The sequence below is a fragment of the Microtus ochrogaster genome, unplaced genomic scaffold, assembly GCF_000317375.1.
Source record: "Microtus ochrogaster isolate Prairie Vole_2 unplaced genomic scaffold, MicOch1.0 UNK34, whole genome shotgun sequence".
NCBI classification, from domain to species: Eukaryota; Metazoa; Chordata; class Mammalia; order Rodentia; family Cricetidae; genus Microtus; species Microtus ochrogaster.
The window spans coordinates 3,363,831-3,384,762 of NW_004949132.1; positions in this window are offsets into that span (position 1 = coordinate 3,363,831).

The following is a 20,932-nucleotide window of genomic DNA, read 5'->3' on the forward strand; positions in this document are numbered from 1 at the left end:
CAGTTGCTTAGATGCTGGCATTCTTCTTAGGCATGTTAATGTCCTTAAGCTTCATTTTCATTACTCATAATTGGAACCTCTATTATCCACCACAGATGGTTGATCATTGTATTTAATAAATCTTTAGTGAATGCTTGTTCTGTGCCAGACACTACGTTGGACACTAGGAAACAATAATGAGTCGTCATGAAACATAAGCACTGTAGAACACTAGAATTCATGCATATAAACTTCTTAACTTAGCACTGCTTTATAACATCCAATTAATAAGAGATACCTACTGTTGTAATACTTAAGATATGAAGATATACTAATTAGCACAGGATCCAGAATTAGATTTGGATTTCAATTCTATTTTAATGATATCAACATCATGTAATAACTCTGAGAATTTAGATATGTTTTAGACTTCATCTATGCCTAAATTTCTTCACCAATAAACTAATAATGGACATAAATTTTTGTAAGATTTGGGATTTAAAACTTATCCTTTCTAAAGGCCAATAACTCTGGTCTGAAAACGTTATAAGCTAATCAAGGATAAAATGCATCTCAAACTTATTGAAATTTGCTAATGCAAAAAGGAAAATAAAAGAAAGAATATTGTTAAAAAGACCACAGTCTATGTGCAGATATCGTAGAGATGGACAGTTCATAGGTAGTAAGAATATTGGTAGAAAGACCACTAACAGGTCACAGTCTATGTGCAGATACTGCAGAGATTGGTAGTCCATATGTAGTAAGAATATTGTTAGAGAGACCACTAACAGGTCACAGTCTATGTGCAGATACTGCAGAGATTGCAGTTCATAGATAGTATGTAAACAGTTCCCTGCTTAGTATCCACCACAGGTGAGAAAACACTGTTACTGTACTCACGACCTGTTCTTACAACAGACGAAAGATGCAAACTTTGAACTTCTGACTCAAGGAAGGCCATGAGTTGCTTCTTTCTTTCTAATAAGTCATATTCCAAAACTATATAAATTTCTATGCATAAGGCTGGCTTAAAATATGTTTTATTGGCTATATGATTTGCCAAACTAAAATGAATTTATTTGAAAAGCTTAGTTAATCTTTTTTTTTTCTGTTTTTTGGAGACAAGGTCTCTCTCTCTCTCTCTCTCTCTCTCTCTCTCTCTCTCTCTCTCACACACACACACACACACACACACACACACACACACACACACACACTATGTAGCCCCAACCTGCATGGAATTCACTATGTAGACCTGGCTGGCCTCAAGCCTACAGAGAGCCACCTGCCTTTCCCTCCAGAGTGCTTGGATTAAAGGTCTGCACCACACCTAGCCTCAGTGAATGAGTTTTGGCAAACATATGTGTCTGTTTAACACCATAAGACCATCACATCTGAAGATGATAGATTTCTGTTACCTCCAGATTCAGTCATGCTACTTTCAGCTAGTTTACCCATCATTAGTTCCAAGCTGCCATGGATTTACTTTTGGTTTCACTAGGTTGACCTTTTCTCAGCACTTAATATAAGTTATATCATACAGCATGTGGCCTTTCGTGTCTGGTTTCTTTCATGTATAATGTTTTCAAGGGTTCACCCACATTGTGGCACATCTCAATATTCCATTCCCCTTAATTGCCAAAACTATTCAAGTGAATTCATATAATACATTTTATTTCATGTTATTGGTAGAGTTTTTGTCATTTTGTTTTTAGTTTCAGGGAAATTTTGCATAGAGTTCCGGGAGCATACATACATTTTCTTGTATTCAAATTCATTAAAGCACATTTGACAAGTAAGAATGCTGTGTATTTAAAGTATAACATGATATTTTGATATATGTATGCACAGTGAAATGCTTATTGAAATCATTTCTTTTGATTAAATATACAAAAGATGTTCATGAGATAAGTCAAATGTTTAACTTAAGAAACTACAAGCAAGCCAGGCGATGGTGGCGCACGCCTTTAATCGCAGCACTCGGGAGGCAGAGGCAGGCGGATCTCTGTGAGTTTGAGACCAGCCTGGTCTACAGAGCTAGTTCCAGGACAGGCTCCAAAGCCACAGAGAAACCCTGTCTCGAAAAAAAAAAAAAAAAAAAAAAAAAAAAGAAAGAAACCACAAGCTGTTTTTTACAGTGGCTGTACCATTTTTCATTCTCAACAGCAGTTTATGATTATTACTATAATGTTCCTTATCAATATTTGTCTTCGAACAAATGCTCAGCCTTTATATTTTTTCTGTATTTGTTGTCACAGGTACTTTTGGATGGCATGAGTTGTTTGTTCTTTCTCCTATTGTTGTCTACTATAATATTTATCATTAATCTATTTTGCTTTTTATAACTAAAACTTTATGTAAAGAACTTTTCAAATAGAATATATTATGCAGTGAGATTAGCCAGATACAAAGTCTATACATGATCTTTTATACAATTAGAAAGTTCTGGAGCTTCACATTGTCTTTTAAACCTTTACTATGACTTATATTTTATGCATGTATCCACAAAAAAAATGAATTACATAGCTAAAACTAGATAATCAATTAGCTTCACACCCTCTTTCATGAACTGTGTCTTCACTATCTAGATTTAAATCCTTCCTCATTGCCTAATGTTTGCTGGGATCCACAAGCGTATACAGTAGATGACAATTGATATTTACAAGGACCACCCACTGGACAAGACATTTTCTGATGGAGGATAAACTCATAAACAACGTTTATAGATGCATTGCATATGAGTTCAGATTGATTCTGCCTGTAATTCTCTTATGCGAAACCATGACTTCTCCCGTAAAACAGCCATGAGATTTATCCCACAACCTTGGCAGTGTGTTTCTCACTATTTGGGCACCATTATTCCTGTGTACTGAAGGAAGGATGACTTCACCCCACACTGTACTTCTCTTGAATAAAACAATCCCTTGTAGTTCAGCCTTTATTCCACAAAATGCTGAGAAACTGAGAAGCCTGTTCTCTATAATTAGCTAAGCTGACAGGGCAAATCAGCTATACTGAGGGTCTCGGTGTACAGATCACAAGCTAGACTGTTCACAGATTATACGTAAGGACAAAATTGCAGATGTCTGCTTTGTTAAATCAAGGTCTTTTAGACACAGAGAGAGCTGCTTCACTTGCCAGCTTCTCTAGCCAGGCCCAACTGATAATGGAGACCAGCGGCAACTCCCTAATAAATCCCTTATCAATTAACACTCTGCACAAACTTCTAACCTCAGTTTATGGTACAAAATTCAAGGCTCAGCTAACGAGCTGCTTATGCTTAAGTCCTAAAATGTATATGGGTAGCAAGAATTACAATTAACCAATCAACCGAGTGAAGAAGAAAAAGTTTTAGGCAAGAAAAGTTTCACAGATAGCCCTGAATGCAGAAGATGGGCTGGCCTCCCAGTCTTGAATAGAAAGGTTGCAGTCTTCCCTCCTTGTACTATGGGGCTACATACAGGATAAGAAAATGTATCCTTAAGCTTGTTTAGAATTTTATGACTGTCACTGCTCCCATTAGACACAGCGTGTAGTTTATGAACTAGTCAAACTAGGTACTCATGAAAGACTGGAGGAATGTCAAAGATAAAGAAATCAAAGCTTCTAAATATGTATTTCAAAGCAGGACAACAGATGAGAACTTCCAAACTCTTTCTCAGCTTGGTTTTCACATTCACAAAGACCTATCAAAAACTGTCCATCTGCCAATGTTTTTTCTATCCAACACCCTCTAGCCTTGATATGGTACTGTATGTTTTTAGAATACTGCTTACTTCAACTGACAGCTTTTTTTAATAGACCCATCAGCAGTAATATAACTTTAATTCATCTTCACACTTTAAGACTGTCAAGTCATTCTAACTTCTGTGAGAAAGTGACACTGTAAAGGAAACTGGTTGTAGTGTGCAACCAGACCTTAGGGATTCAGTCTTCGGGGATTCTTGAAAGTTATGCCAGAGTGACTGCTTCCAAGACACATGATCTCTTATTTTCATTGAAAAAAATTAATTCAAGAAAAAAAACAAAATGAAAATATATAAAGATGTCCATTTGGTTCTACAGGTAACTCTGTATTATAAAAGAAACAAGACACAGAATCAATATCTTTAGGAATGATTACCGTATCAGCCATCAAATGAATTTAAGTTAAAAGTAGAGGCAATGTAGTATACTAAGTATCCTTATGTGCATTTGTCATTGATAATGGCAAGACATACAGGACATTTGTATTTTTATATCTTCCACTCTTTCTTTTGCCCATGTGACTCATTTCATTTTTAAAGTTATCATATAAAGTAATGGGTTTCATACAATCATTTTCATCTTCAAATGTACTTTTTATGACAAATGACATTGAAATGTGACAAAAGAAAAAAATTATCTATCTTATATATTACCTAAAAACAAGAAGTCCACTTGTTTTATGTTATTCCAGGAAGATAACGACCATATATACTGAGTAAGCTTTACTAATTTTAAAGAAAATACACATTATCACTAATTTTTGACATAGACAATTATAAGCCCTAGAGATTCCATATTCAACAGTGATGGAAGTTGTGATTTTTAGTGACTTATTTGGGTATGATCATCACTGAAGAGGACAAGAGAATACGGGGAACAAACCATGACTCCCACGATTAATACAGAATGTTCTTGCAAAAAATGTGTTTCATTTTCCGTACAGCATACCCCTGAGTAGTGACAAAGATGTGAGGTTAGTCAGCTAAAATCCATTAATATCTTATTTGTAACAGTTCAAAAACCAGCATCTTGGGCTGGAACTTAACTGAGTGGTAGATCATGAGCTTATCTGGCATGATGCCTAGAGTTCAATGCCCATCACTAATACATAAATAGTGAACTGTTAGAACTAGGTGTGTAGCTCAGTAGCAAAATGTCCGGTGTGAATAAAGCTGTCTGTTCATCTTACCTAAGAAAGAGCACGCATGAGTCAAGGCCTATTGATGAGGACCTAAAGGAGATAGACAGGAAGCCAATGGGTTTCCTTTCATGTCTCCGAGTTCCATACAGTCATAGATTTATCCATAGTTAATTATGTTAAAGTTCATTAGCAACAGCTTTCAACATTCTTTGAGTGCTTTGCTTTGCTTTTTGCTATGGTTTGTTTCACAGATATTTATACATTGAGGGTTGGTTCTCAATATAGTGATGTTAACGGTGTAGAGCCTTTAAGAGGCGGAGTTAGAGTACAAAGAGATTAGGATTGAGGGGTAATCCTTTGAAAAGGATTAAGAAGATTTTGTGATACAACAGTACTGTCACTCAAGAGTAGGTTGCTATTTTAAAAAAAAGTAATTCTGTCTTCACTCTCTGTTTCTCTACCTTGCTGAGTACTATATACTACTACATTCTTTACCAACATGATTCCATATGCTATGATCCTATTGAATCCATCACCACTCTGATTCCATATTCTGTCTTGTGATTTAGGAAAGTAGAAACTCACCTGAGGGCAAACAGTGATGTACTATGTAGTTAACATTACAACTACTTAATGATAACTCAAACTAAGTCTATTTGTTGATATCTGGGGAAATCTTTCAACTCCAGGATCATAGTGTAATATTAACTTATAGTCAAGATGAGCAGCAAAAATATAAAGGCAGAAATGATCCAAATAATGATCAAATAGCTATCAAATTACTGAAGAGCTATGGCTTTATCTACAAATTTTTAAAATGGGCTTTTAGCCCACCTAAACAATAATTAGAGGAGACCTAAAACATGCTCAGTATGGATGCCAATGAAAGATAACCCATAACAACTTCTACTACTACCATCACTTACAAAGTATTTATTTTGAGCCTGACTAACATATTCCATTTACATGTATAATTTCATATAGTTATGAAAACAATCTAGTAAAGTCTCATTTACTTTACAAGGAAGAAAATGATTTTGAAAGGCTAATGGATTTCCTAAAACCTTATATTAAATAAATCGCAAAGTTCAAAGCCAAACCCATGTAATTCTGATTGAGAAGTTTCACAGATTAACAAATTATATTCGACTGTTTAGCCAGATAATATCTGGTAATAACTACACTGGAATTGATTGAAATAATTTATTAATTTGTGGAATTCCCCAAGTTCTCAACTTGTTTTTTTTTTTCTATGATTTGAATATTACTTGGTGGACAAAAGTTCATGTGCTGGAACCTTGCTTCCTTGTGTGGTATGGACGAGATGGAGAAACCATGAAGAAATGAAACTAGTGAAAGAGAACTAGGTGATGGGGTTTCTATCTCATAAGTGCATTGAATTTGGTCTCACAAATTATGTTGAATCTCAAAAGGATTCAGTTTTGTTTTATAAGTTTCAGTTTTCAAAAAACAGGGACCCACGTATGTTGTCTGTTAGGTACAGAACCATTACTTTTACTGTTTTTCTGCCGTGTTGTGACATATCCAATGAGGCATTCATCCGAGCACTAGTAACATATTTGGATTTCGCCATCCACTAGTGTTGTTCTTTTGGAAAACTACAACTCCCATGCTCCCCCTGGACTACGGATACCTGTGCGCACCTCTGTGCTCCCCGTTTAAAAGGCAGGGCCACACGAGGCCCCCCTCTCTCATCCTGCCTTTTCCTCATGTGTCCCACATCGTTCGTCCTTTTGTGTTTCCCTCCCCCATTAAAGTGGACCCACGTGGGAGCCGCCGTGTCGTGTCTGTGTTTGTTCCGCCGTGCCTGTCTGTCCTGTGTCCCGTGTTCAAGAAGAACACCCCCTGTCCCCCTTTTATTATTTTTTAAGAAGAACAACTAGAATCATGATTGAAGTAAGCTCCATTATTGAACAAAGTTACTCAAGCTCATGTATTTAATTAAAGGAACAAAAAACATATTAAGGCAATCTAACTGCATACTTCAGCCCATTGTATAACATTCTACTACTTCTTAGACTTTTCTACAAAACAAAGTTGTAGTAAGTTGAGTTAGCTTGGGTAGGACAGTAGGAAGAAACTAATGGCCAACAAGAAACAAGTTAAGTGTGATGGTTTGAATGAGAACATCTCCCATAGGCTCATGTGTTTGGTCCCTAATTAGTGGAACTATTTGTGAATGATCAGAGGCATTGCCTTGATGCAAGAGGTGTGCTACTGGGGTTGGGTTTTGAGGTTTTAAGAGTCCAGGCCGGGCCCAGGATTTCTCTCTCTGCCTGCTGCCTTCAGATCAGGATATAAAGTTCAAAACTCCTGTTCCAGCATCAGACCCATTTACTTCTCACTAGGATGATGGTAGACTAACCATCTAAAACTCTGAATAAGCCCCCAACTAAAGGTTTTTTTTTTTTGCCAGAATTTCCTTAGGCTTGGTATCTCTTCACAGCAATTGAATAGTAAAGTAACTAAGGAAGTAGGATATATAATTGGATTTAATAAATTTGGAAGCTTTTCCATGAAACTTGTTTATCATCTCCATATACTACAATTAATATGTGAACGACACAAATTATCCTTATTTTACAGATGACGAAGGCAAAAGAATCCCTCATGGAGGTCAAATGTCCTAAATGCCAACCCTGTATTTGATAGCTAATAAGGACCCTGTGTCTACGTGTGAGCATCATTGTTTTGCTGTTTTTATCTGAGACATGAGGAAACAGCTAATGTTGGGTCAAGCTGAACAGGGGAGAAGGCTGAAAATTATACAACACAGCAGACCTGAGTCTATATGCCATGTTTGGGGTGCTAGAGAAATATTAGAAACTTACATCGGAAATCCCACAATTTAAGTGGAATATTGTCACCTCTTAAAACTGGAAAAAGAGTTTAGCATCAGGGGTTGCCAAGGGATTTTCTGGTTACTTCAGATAGCCTATTGATTTATACAAATACACATGTATAATGGAATAACAAATCATATTTGCTTTCAGAAACACTATTTTGTATTCCTGAGGAGACTGGTAATTTTATGAGACCCATTGATTTTTACAAAAGTAACAGAATTTAGTCTTGAGCTCCCATGTTTGTGGCAAGAGGAAGGGCTGGCACCTTCAAATACTGAGATCTTTTTGATAGTGAGGAGTAGGCTGAGAAATTTATACCCTCAAATATCTATGCCTCTTCCAACTCATCTATTCCATTTTTGTGTTTTATTATTAAGCATCTCTAGTTTGCATAGAGAGGTATTGAATAACATTCATTAAAAAGGAAAAGAAACCTCTGGTGTAATGCTTATAACAAAATAATATGCAAAGAATCAAATATTTGAACATGGTCATCTCATAAATGGACAAAAGAAAGAAACAGAGGATGTATGTTTAGCTAAATAACCTAATGAATTATCCTTAGGGGGAAATGCTTAAAAAAAAATAACTTTAGATCTTTGTTTATGCCTTGCCAGTGATTCTCAAGGTATGTTCATTTGACTCATTTGTGCTCAATTTTCCTGGCTTCCTCCTTTCATTATGCTTTCCTTCAGTTTCCTGGCTGTCACCCTCTGAACTTGCCACTTTGCTGCAAACTCCCTGTCTCACACCAAGAATGAGCTCAACTGCAAAGGAAGCCAATTACCAGTGATGTGTCATGAAGGCATGGGCGTTGTTAGTAATCACTATCCACTTCCTTCATGCTATTTTGAAATTACATTTTTCTACGATGAAGACAGTAATGCTATTTCCTGAAACCCTTGGGAAGAATAGTGACTATACAAAAGTTGTAACAATCACAGATGCTTCATAAAATGCTGTTTTCTCTTTTGGAAAATGACTGGGTGCAGAGCTGACATTCAATCTGAATAATTTCTGAAGATCACAAAAATGTGCAAAGGACTGTGAGTATAGAGGGATGCTAGGTGTGGTGTGTCGATGATGTGATGGCTAAAGGATATTGTAGCTGGTGCAGAAAGGAACCATGGTGCTGGACATGGTGCTATAGCCAACACTCCTAGCACCCAAGAATCCTAGCAATGTTTTACTTAAAAGTCATAAAGTAGAATATTAGAGAGCATCCTGAGGTACATCTGTTTCCCAGTTAAAAAATAAGGTGACTCATGGTAATAAGTGCACAGAAGAAAAGAAATAAGTTGCTAAAATTCTAAGCTTTACTTCTGGTTTCTAATCCTCATGCAACAAGCTTAAAAGTAACTGCTCAGTCCCCAAAGCAAGTACACATTTGAACAAAATGGAAAAACCAGAGCTAGTAGGTAAGCTAGTCTCCAATTTAAGTGTCAGAGAGACAGACAGAGAGACTAGCTTACCTACTAGCTCACCAAAGTAGAAATTCATGAGCTTTCACAAGAGACAATGTAGAGAAAGGAAAACCTGAGTTACAAGTTCCTAAGTTACCCGTGGGTCCAAGTGGACAAGAATGAGTTAAGAACTTTTAGGACGTTCAGTATTAGGGCACTCACAGTCTTTTGTGTGGTTCACTCCAGCAATGCCTCAAGGTTCTCACAGAGAAGATCAGAGAAAAAATATTCTGCTGTTATCAGCATGTGGAGAGGGAAAGTAACCATTATGAAATCCAGCAGAGCATTCTGCTTTTCTTAACAAGGAATGCCGCAAGGAGAAAATATTTAATCAAAACCTAATTCAGTGTATTTTTATCAGCACTTAACTTTCCTAGGCTACTGGCCATACAGAAACCCAGGTCTCTCCAGACCTCTATGTAAGTAAAGGTAAATATCCTATTATAGTCCTCCCTGACATTTGATGTAAAAAAAGAGAGACATCCAACTCTAGCCCCCTAGTTGTTATTTATCATATAAAGGGTAAACAAAAACTTGAGAAGCATTTGTCATATTCACTTGCCATAGGTACAGGCTTGCCAAAAATTGGGTACTGCTTCCTAAACTATGGAATGTTTCACATCCCCATACCATACCAGTACTTACAAAAGGGCTCTTAATTTCAGTTGATTTTGTTTTCTTTTCACAGTACATGTACAAAGCAGAATAAAAAGCAAGATAAGCAATGTGAAGACCTCAAACACATCAGAACCAGTAAGATGTGCCCAAACCTAAATTGAATAAAAATTCTGCTCCTGTCTGTGCATGTGACATGACTAGTTGTGTCCAGTTACTTCTTTATTATCCCTGTTTAAAGGACCTGGAATTGGGAGTTACAGTAAGTCATTTATAACTTAGGTTGATTTTTGTTAGAGTATTTTATCATAGCAACAAAGATGAATATAGAATAATATTTTATAATTATATTCATTACTTATAGAAAACTATAAAAACAATCATTGATAAAAGATCTTTAAAAATCGAAAAGCAAAACAAACTATTATTAATATACCAAGGATTTTATTGGAAAAGGAGACATATAAAAACAAGAACATATGGGTAATGTAAACAGGAATAGAAACTCGAAGGTGTGTTAAATAGAAATGTGCTGGGCAGTGGTGGTGCACACTTTTAATCCCAGCACTCAGGAGGCAGGCGGATCTCTGTGAGTTTGAGGACAGCCTGGTCTACAGAGCTAGTTCCAAAGCAGCCAGTGCTGTTACACAGAGAAATATTGCCCCCACCAAAAAAATGAAAATAGAAATGTTACAGATGTATAACAATGTTTCTCATGTTCAGAATCATGTCAATGTGTAAACTAAATAAGTTGATCTTATCCAGCAAGAGAATAAAACAGTGGCTATGAGAGGGTGAGAAGACTTTTCAGATGGTAGGGTGGAGGTAAGATGGCTAACAGATACTGCGGTGCAGTCTAATAGAACACATAATTGCTAAAAGAAGGAAGAGGAAGAGGAGGAGGAGGAATAGGAGGAGGAGGAGACATAACTGCCAATGTTTGGTAGCACAATGAGGTAATTATGGTTGATACCTAATTTAATATATGAAAATAGCTAGTAGGCAAATGCTCCAATGTCCCAACACAAGGATATGTAAAATATTTAAGCTGATACCAAAGTACCTTACCCTAGTTTTTATATGTTATGTAGACACATTCAAATACCATATTTTCACCACTACATATATAGTATATATAAGAAGGAATAAGTGAAGACACACACATATATATTTGCTTGTGTGTGTATATATATATATATATATATATATAATTTTATGTCAGAAATAAAATTAATTTAAAAATACACTGCATCCCTAATGAAGAATCTCTTTGTTAGGCTAATTAAATTAATGCACTAGGCAAGGTTGTGGAAGAAGTCTATAAATTTGTTTGTATGTTTATAAAGCAAAGAGGAAAGGGAATCAGCAGATTCCCTTTGCTCCAGAGGGTGGTCCCATACATATGTTCACTAATTGGACTTACTGGGTTATCACAAATAATAGTAAAATAAGGATATGTGGTGCAGGAGAATTGTCTGTATTCTGTCAATCATGTTTTAAATAAACGCTGATTGGCCAGGCAGGTAATATAGGTGGGAAAACCAGACAGGAAACAGAAATGATGTAATGAGAACAGGAGAATTCTGGGAAGGAGGAAGTTGATTCCTCCCACTCCTGCCAGATCACCAAAGCAGCAGGAAGTGATCTGCCCCACTGAAAAAGGTACTGAGCCACATGGCTAACATAGATCAGAATAATGGGTTAATATAAACTACAAGAACTAATAAGTAGCCTGACCTAATGGGCCAATCAGCTTTATAACTTATGGAGATCTCTGTGTGATTTTCTTTGGAGCTAAACAGTTATGGGGAACCGGGCAGGACAGAAATACAAACAAGCAGGACCCTTCATGTTACAGATATGAAGTTGGAAAGGGGTTCTTGTTAGAGAAGACTTGACGGGAACTAAACAGGGGAAAATGAGGGTGGATATGTTCATGCTTCCTTGTGTCCTAGCATGGAATTACCAAGAATAAGAAAAAAATTAATGCAAAAAATCAGAACAGATAATACAAGGACTACATATAAAATGGGAAAATAAGCAAGAAGGAAGATGAATAATAAGAATTGATAATTCCCCCCAAAAAATTAATGTCAGGCATTAAACAAAGATCTAGTAATCATAAAGATCAATAATTAGGAAAATAACTTCCTCCAAAATTAAAACAATTTTCTGATAAGAGGATGTATTACTTTTTAATGTCATATAAATATTTTTAATGAGGGGGCAATTTATATTTATACAGTGGCAAAGGTAAGAGTCATAAAAGAATTTTCACAAAATATGGAATCAAATATATAGTGCTAAGAGAAAAAAAATCTACGAATCTAGAATGTAGTCCCTGTGAAAGCATCCTTCTAAACTGAAGGAAAACATCACAAAATATATTATCAGTAGACATACTTGGCCAGAAAGTGTTAGAGAAAAGGAGAATGGTATTAGTCAGAAAGAATAAGTGATTATTACATAAAGTCAAATTTTACTTTATTGCTCAGGTCCATGTATTCGCTTATGTGCATTTGCATAGGAACTATGATAGAAAGAGTGGGAAAGAGCAATTGGGATAGTTACAATACTTTCTTATTATAAAGTACTAAAGTTATACTTTGATGCAATTTGAAATGGACTTTGATTCAAAAATACAAGCTACAAGTTAAAACAAACACAGAAATCATTTAAAAAGAAATATTCACATAAAATACAATACAATAAAAAGGAGAAAGGAATTGTATATATAATTGCTTAGGGAATTGCAAATGAAAACAACATTGAGCTATTCCTGAATGTCTGTTTTAAAGAGTTGAACAAAATGACTGGAAATAGTGAATGCTGACCATGATATGGAGCAATAGCAACTTAATTATTCATTGTGGATGACAAAGCACAACAGAACCTCATTTGAAGACCACTTGGTAGTTTTTATTTTAAATAAACCTCAACATCCTTTTACTATATGAGCTAAGAATGGTCTTCATTGGTATTTCCCTAGGGAAATTAAAGGTTTTTCTATACAAAAAAAATGCTAATCCATATTTTGGCAGTTCTATTCATATTTTAGCATACAGTGAATTACATTAACTCGCTGATATATTCAGATATTGTAACACAATTCAGGACTCCAATGAAATTACCTATTAAGCCATTAAGAGGCATGAGGGAAACTCACATGTAGTGAAAGAAGCTAACTTGAAAAAAAATCTACACATTGTATGCTTCTAAATAGAATCAGTCTAGAAAAGAGAAATCTGAAGCAACAATAAAAATATTGATGATTGTCAGGGAATGGGACAGGGGAGAGGAATTGAAAAGATGGATCACAGAGGATTTTTAGGACAATGAACTAGTCTATGATAAATTAAATATTACAATGATACATACACATGACATTACAATTTCATCAAAACCCATAGAGTATTCAATACCAAGTGAGAAGCTTAATAAAAATTTGGAGGAATGGGTGATAATAATGATGTAAGTCTATTGATCATAACAAATATGCCCCTGCAGTAAGGGATGCTGACAGTGGAGGATATACACAGACAGGATGTATATAGGACATCCCTGTACTTCTTGTTCAGTTCTATTATAAACCTCAAACTATTTTGGAAACGAAAGTACATTAGTGATCATTAGGTAAACCCATTTAAAAAAACATTATAAGATGTCACCTTGCACAGTTAGGGTGATTACTGCTAAAAATGCAAAAATTAACAAAGGTTAGTAATGGAAAGAAAGGATTTTGTATAGTTAAGCCAAAATGAAAAGTGGCACCATGATTGTACAGAAAGGATAAAATATCAGACTAAAAGAAGATATAGAAGTATAGCTCATTTGAACTTCTTCTGTTGAGAATTCTCTGTTCAGCTCAGTGCCCCATTTTATAATTGGGTTGATTAGCCTTTTACAGTCTAGTTTCTTGAGTTCTTTATATATTTTGGAGATCAGACCTTTGTCAGTTGCGGGGTTGGTGAAGATCTTCTCCCAGTCAGTGGGTTGCCTTTTTGTCTTAGTGACAGTGTCCTTTGCCTTACAGAAGCTTCTCAGTCTCAGGAGGTCCCATTTATTCAATGAGACCCTTAATGTCTGTGCTGCTGGGGTTATACACACACTGAGACAATGGGGATGTTCTTTTGGGAATTCACCAAGACCAGCTAGCCTGGGTCTGAAAAAGCATGGGATAAAACCGGACTTACATAGCAGACAATGAGGACTACTGAGAACTCAAGAACAATGGCAATGGGTTTTTGATCCTACTGCACATACTGGCTTTGGGGGAGCCTAGGCAGTTTGGATGCTCAACTTACTAAACCTGGATGGAGGTGGGCGGTCCTTGGACTTCCCACAGCTCAGGGAACCCTGATTGCTCTTCAAGCTGATGAGGGAGAGGGACTTGATCGGGGGAGAGGGAGGGAAATGGGAGGTGGTGGCGGGGAGGAGGCAGAAATCCTTAATTAAATAAATAAATTAAAAAAAGAAGAAGTATAGCTCAGTAGAGAGTGTTTATCTAGCTTTGCAGTCCCAGGTTTTATCTTGGACACTTTATCTTCAGAAACAAATAAAAATATAATTACTACTTTACCAACTGTCCTATTTCTGAGTATATATCCAAATGAATAAAATAAGCATGTTAAAAAATATCTAAATACTGTATTCATTGCAGCACTAATTATAATTCCATCATAATTGAATCAATAGACTTGTATATTGGTGAAAGGAGGAAAGAGCCATGAAAGATGAACGAAATCTTGTCATTTTGGCAAAAAAAGTACAGAACTAGAGGACTCTATGGCATACAAAACTGAGTGGGCACAAGGACAGAAATATGGCATGTTTTCATTCACAGGGAAGCTGAAAAGGTTCATCCTGTGGGTGAGAATATAGTGATTATCAGCAGCTAGGAGAGGAAGCAGGTGGGCAAACAGAAGAAGGAAGTTGATTAATGGGTGATAAAATTCAGTTGGAAAGAACAAGAATTCTAAGGTAACTATATTTTACAGCAATTTGTTTTCAATTTTACATAGCTACAGGACAGAAATTTGGAGATTACTAACAAAAATGATAAGAAGTACAAGTTATCATAATTTGATGATTCTAAATTGCATATCTATATTAAATCATCACAGTGTATTTATCTACATGTACAATTATATGTCTCAACAAAGATTAAACATCCATCCTACATAAAATATATTTTTAAAAAACAGTAAACAAATATATTTTAATGTACTTTTTAATTTTTTTATTTTTGATAACTGTTTAATATGATAGGAGAAAACAAAACCAAAGCAGTTGAAAGCCTTTTTCTAGGTGAGCATAATGACATTAGTGCTTTTAAGTTTCTTTTCACATGGTGATTTTATTACATTGTTGCCCAGCCTGTTTCAGACTGGTTTCAATCTTAGTAAAACTGTGGACATGGAATATCCCCATGCTGGGCAAGGATCCAAAAAGTTCATTAGTCACAACCTCACAATGGGACAGCTGCCAAAAGATTTCTTTGCAACCCCCTCACACAATGAGAATCAACTTTTATGTTTTCAATGAGGATTTTGAAATGGCTATGAACTTTTCTGTATCTTGAAGTCAAAAAGATAAATCAGATTGTGTGCAGACAGATCAAGGAGAATGCCTAAATAGAAATAATTATGTTAAAGTCACAGATCCTCACAGATATTAACAGAGATCATGTTATTTGTTACCTTGTCAACTTGTGTTTATTAACAATACTGAATCAACACACTCCATAATGTGCCTTTGGTACAGGAGGCCCTTCTTTCTGTGTGTTGCTTGTATTGGTTAATGAATAAAGAAACTGGCTTGGACTGATAGGGCAGAATTTAGGTAGGTGGAGAAGACAAAACTAAATTCTGGGAGGAAGAAAGCAGAGTCAGGAGATGCTATGGACCTGCCGGCAGAGATAGACAGGCTAAGACTTTACTGGTAGGCCAAGACCTCGTGGTGATATGCAGATTAATAGAAATGAGTTAAATTAAGATGTAAGAATTAGCCAATAAGAAACTAGAGCTAATGGGTGAAGCAGTGATTTAATTAATACAGTTTCTGTGTGGTGATTTGGGGGCTAATCTAGCTGGGCGGCCCGGGCAAACAAGAGGCCTGGCCTTCCTTGCAACATGTCTTAGCATTGTTATGACTGGACTTGAGACAATATATATTTTTTACTTTATAGGAAATCTATAAATAGGGAGTCGCAGTTAGATTCATAATTCCTGTTGTATTTTCATGACAGATAATCATTAGTCCATGAGGGAAGTGTGTAAAATTAGCTGCGACACTGGATAAATAAACTATGAGCAATAGGTACTAACCACTGAGATTTAGAAGAAGGACCTGGGCAGAGATGTATAAGAAAATTGAACTGATAAAACTCAAGGTCATGATGCAAAATTGGGGATTTTACAAAAGAAAGATAATAAATAAGCAATGTCCCAGAACATGGGCAGGAAGTCAATTAATCCCTGTACTGGTTTAAATCAAAGAGCAATTTGAACCTAGAAAACATATGTGATGTACTGTCTTTTTTTAAATATTACTTCATCCATCCATCCATCCATCCATCCATCCATCCATCCATCCATCCATTCATTAGAGATCATTTTTTTTTAAATTAAGGAATCCTAGCCAGGTGGTGGTGGTGTGGAGTTTTAATACCAGTACTCAAGGAGGCAGAGACAGGTAGGTGAATCTCTGTGAGTTTGAGAGTTTGAGAACAGCCTGGTCTATGTAGCAAGTTCAAGGACAGCAGGGCTGTTATATAGAGAAACCTCGTCTTGAAAAAACAAACAAACAAACAAATGCAAAGGAAAGAATATGGAATCCCTTCATAATATATGTGGAACTCTATGAAAATGAAGGCTATAGTTTGAAAATCACTTGGCACAGAGTTTAACCAGTAAATTTTACGACACTCTGCTTCAATGAGTTTAGGATTAAAGACTTGGGGATATTCGGCATGTAAGACTAAAGTCTATTAATCAAAACCAGCCAGCTAGTCTATGATTGAACTACTTGGTACGCGATGAAGAATGAATCAATCCATTATTTGGTAATTTGTAAGGTTTCCAGGGTAAAAATCAGATACCCTCTCTGATAGCAAAATAAAGCAACAGAAAAGCTTGCCTATAATCACCTATTCTAAACAACATTTTTGTCAAATGTAATTCTACTTGGCAGTCTATTATTTATTATTATTATTAAATAACAGCAACAAAGGATGAATCAAACAATTCACTGGTAGCTAATATAGGCATTACTATATGATACACATAGGAGGATGAAATTCTGAGAACATTAATAGAAAAAAGGGTGCAGACAGAAAAAGCCCAGTTTTCCTTAACCATAATACAATATTGTACTAGTTCATTCAGTTCACCCTTCCACAGAAGAGGACTAAAAAGAAATGAGTTTCTGGAGCAGTCTCCACCAGTAGGCAAGCCAGTGAGAGAACTGCCTTCAGGCTGTGTCCCAACCCTTACCACCCATGGGACTCCGTCCCTCCAAGACCCACTGCCACCCAGTCCCATGTACCTGAACATCCCCCTCATAGCCAGCACTCCCCCTCAACCCAGAATACTAGATAGGCACAAGTGACAACCACAGCAGTTAGATAAACAGGTAAGTGATTGCCTCTCTACTGGATTGCCCCAAAGTCCAGACCCTAACTAAATCCCATGGAAAACCCTGTGTCCCTTCCCCTCCTAACTCAGCACCAGCAAGGCAATGGGGCCCTGGCCCCTGCTCTAGTGTCGTCTCCATCAGCCTGCAAGCAGGCACCTGAACACCCTCTCTGTGGCCACTCCTCCCCTGCAACTCCTACAAATGACATAGGCACAGATGTAAACCACACCACTTTGAAGAACAGGCACTGGCACAAGACACACTAGTTGGAAGAACAGAAGAGTAAACACCAGTGTAAAAATACTTTCAACAACAGAAAGACCAATATGGTACTACCACAACTCACTGATCCTCCAACAGCGAGACCTGAACATTCCAATGCAGCTGAAACACAAGAAAATGAACTTAAAAGTTACTTTATGAACTTAAAAGTAACTTTATGTAGATGATAGAAGCTCTTAAAGAGGAAATAAGAAAATCTCTTATAGAATTTGAGGAAGAGACAAACAAAAAATTGGAAGAAATCGAAAAAATCCTTTAAAGAAAGCCAAGAAAAAACATCAAACAAGTGAAGGAAATGGTTCAAGACTTGAAAATTGAAATAGAAACAATAAAGAAAACACAAGCCAAGAGAATTCTGGTAATGAAAAATCTGGGGAAGCAATTGGGGACTACAAATATAAGCATCACCAACAGAATGCAAGGGGAAGTGGAGAGAGAATCTCAGTTGTAGAAGATAAAATAGAAGAAATAGACTGATCAGTCAAAGAAAATATTCTATTCAATAAAATCTTAACAAAAACATTGAGGAAATCTGGGACACAATGAAAATACAAATCCAAGAATAATAAGGATACTCAACAAAATTATAGAGGAAAACTCTCCCAACCTAAGAAAAAACATGCCTATAAAGGTACAAGAAGCTTACAGAACACCAAATAGACTGAATAAAAAAAAAGTTCCCTCACAATATAATAATCAAATCACTAAACATACAGAATAAAGAAAGAATTTTAAGAGCTGCAAAGGAAAATGTCCAAGTAACATATAAAGGCAGACCTATCAGAATTAGACCCAACTTCTCAATGGAAACTCTTTTAAAAGTTAGAAGATCCACTAGGGGACCACAAATGCCAGGCCAGACTACTATATGAAACAAAACTTTCAATCACCATAGATGGAGAAAAGAAAATAATTCTTGACAAAATAAGATTTAAACAATACCTAGTCACAATTTCAGCACAACAGAAAGTACTAGAAGCAAAACTCCAATCCAAGAAATTCAGCTACATCCACGAAAAAAAATGGGTAATAGATAATCTTACAACATTAAAAACCCAAAGAAGGGAAACACAAACGCTACCACCACCACTAAAACCAAAGAGGAAATAAAATCACTGGTCAATACCATCTCAAATTTAATGGACTTAATTCTCCAATAAAAAAGGCACAGGCTAACAGAATGGATACAAAATTAGGATTCATCCTTTTGCTGCATACAAGAAAGACACCTCTATTTCAAAGATAGAAATTATCTCAGAGTAAAGAGTTGGGAAAAGATTTTTCCAATTAAATGTATTTAAGAAGCAAACTGGTGTGGCTATCCAAATATCGAACAAAATAGATTTTAAACTAAAGTTAATTAATATGGAGAAAGACATTTCATATTTACCAAAGGGAAAACCTATCAAGTCTCAATTCTGAATATCTAGACCCCCAAATATAAGGACACCCATATTTGTAAATGAAACATTACTAAATCTTAAGTCACACATCAAGCCCCATATGCTAATATTAGGAGATTTCAACACCTCGCTATCACCACCAGATAGGTCTGTCAGACAGAAACTTAACAAAGATATAAAGGAACTAACAGGCATTGTGATTCAAATGGGCTTAACAGACATCTATAGAACATTCCACCCAAACACAAAAGAATATACCTTCTTCTTAGAACTTCATAGAACCTTCTCTAAAGCTGACCACAAACTCAGTCATAAAGCCTTTCCTAACAGATACAAAAAACTGGAATAACTCCTTGTATCTTATTGGACAGGTTAAAGTTAGAGTTCAACAACAATGCAAGAAAGCTACAGAAAATCTACAAACTCATGGAAACTGAACACCTCTCAACTGAATCACCACTTGGTCAAGGATGATATAAGGAAATAAATTAAAGACTTCCTAGAATTTAATGAAAATGAATTGACAACATACCCAAATTTATGAGACACTATAAAAGCAGTGCTAAGAGGAAAGGTCATAACACTAAGTGCCTATATAAAGAATTCACACAAGCGACTTAAAAGAAACAAACTCACCCAGGAGAAGTAGATGACTGGAAATAATCAAACTCAGGGCTGAAACCAATAAAATTGAAACAAAGAGATGAAAACAAAGTATCAATGAAACAAAGAGTTGGTTCTTTGAGAAAATAAATAAGATAGACAAATCCTTATCCAAACTAACCAAAAGGCACAGAGACAGAGAGACAATATTCAAATTAACAAAATCAAAAATGAAAAGGGGGACATGACAAGAGACTCCAGATGAAATTCAGAGATTCGTGATGTCATACTTCAAAAACCTTTACTTTACAAAATTAGAAAATCTAGAGGAACTGGACAATTCTCTGTAGCTGAGTGGTATTAGATTATTACATGTGTATTTGCTACAGGAGCTTGTGGTCTCTGTATGTATTGCATACCTCAATTTACAAATACATCTGTAGTGCTATGTGAATTAACTCCAAAATTGATCCCAAACCTCAAAGAGGGCCCTGGAATCAATTGGTAATGTCTTCCATGGAATCATGAATAGGGAGGGCAGCAGGTAGGCTAAGTATCTGCAGGAAGTCAATGCAAAATCATCAGATAAAAAGGCAGCTTTACAGAAGAGTCAGCTGGGTTGAGCTGCCATGAATAATGGATTGGTACATTTTATTGATCAATTCTGATTATACTGCATGAGGAAAGAATCTATGTTTAATATGAGCAAATTTTTTTCAAATAAATAAGTTCAAGGTCATCCTTGACTACATAATAAGTCTGAACAGTCTGGGGTGCCTGAAATCCCGTATTTTGAAAAATAAGTAACAAACAGAGAAATTTTGAACTTTCATTATAACATCCCATTGACATTCTATGTGAGGCTCATGTTGCACTGAACCTACAAACTTAAACTCTAGAAATGTTCTACTGATCACTGAACTCTCCATTCTGTGCTGGCTTGTCCTCTTGGTTTAGCTTATTTTTCTTAGCTCATTAGGGATTTTTCCATTCTCCTCTTCAGTTCCACAGAAAGATCCATTTCCTGTGATGTTGCTCATGAAGGAAAAGAAAACAGCAAGCCAAATAAATACACCACACCAAAAAAAACACCAAATGAAATAAATACACCACGCCAAACAAATATACCAAACCTAAGAAAGAAAATAAACTCCATTATAGAGTAATGCTGCTTTGGACTCAGTATGTCACTTAATT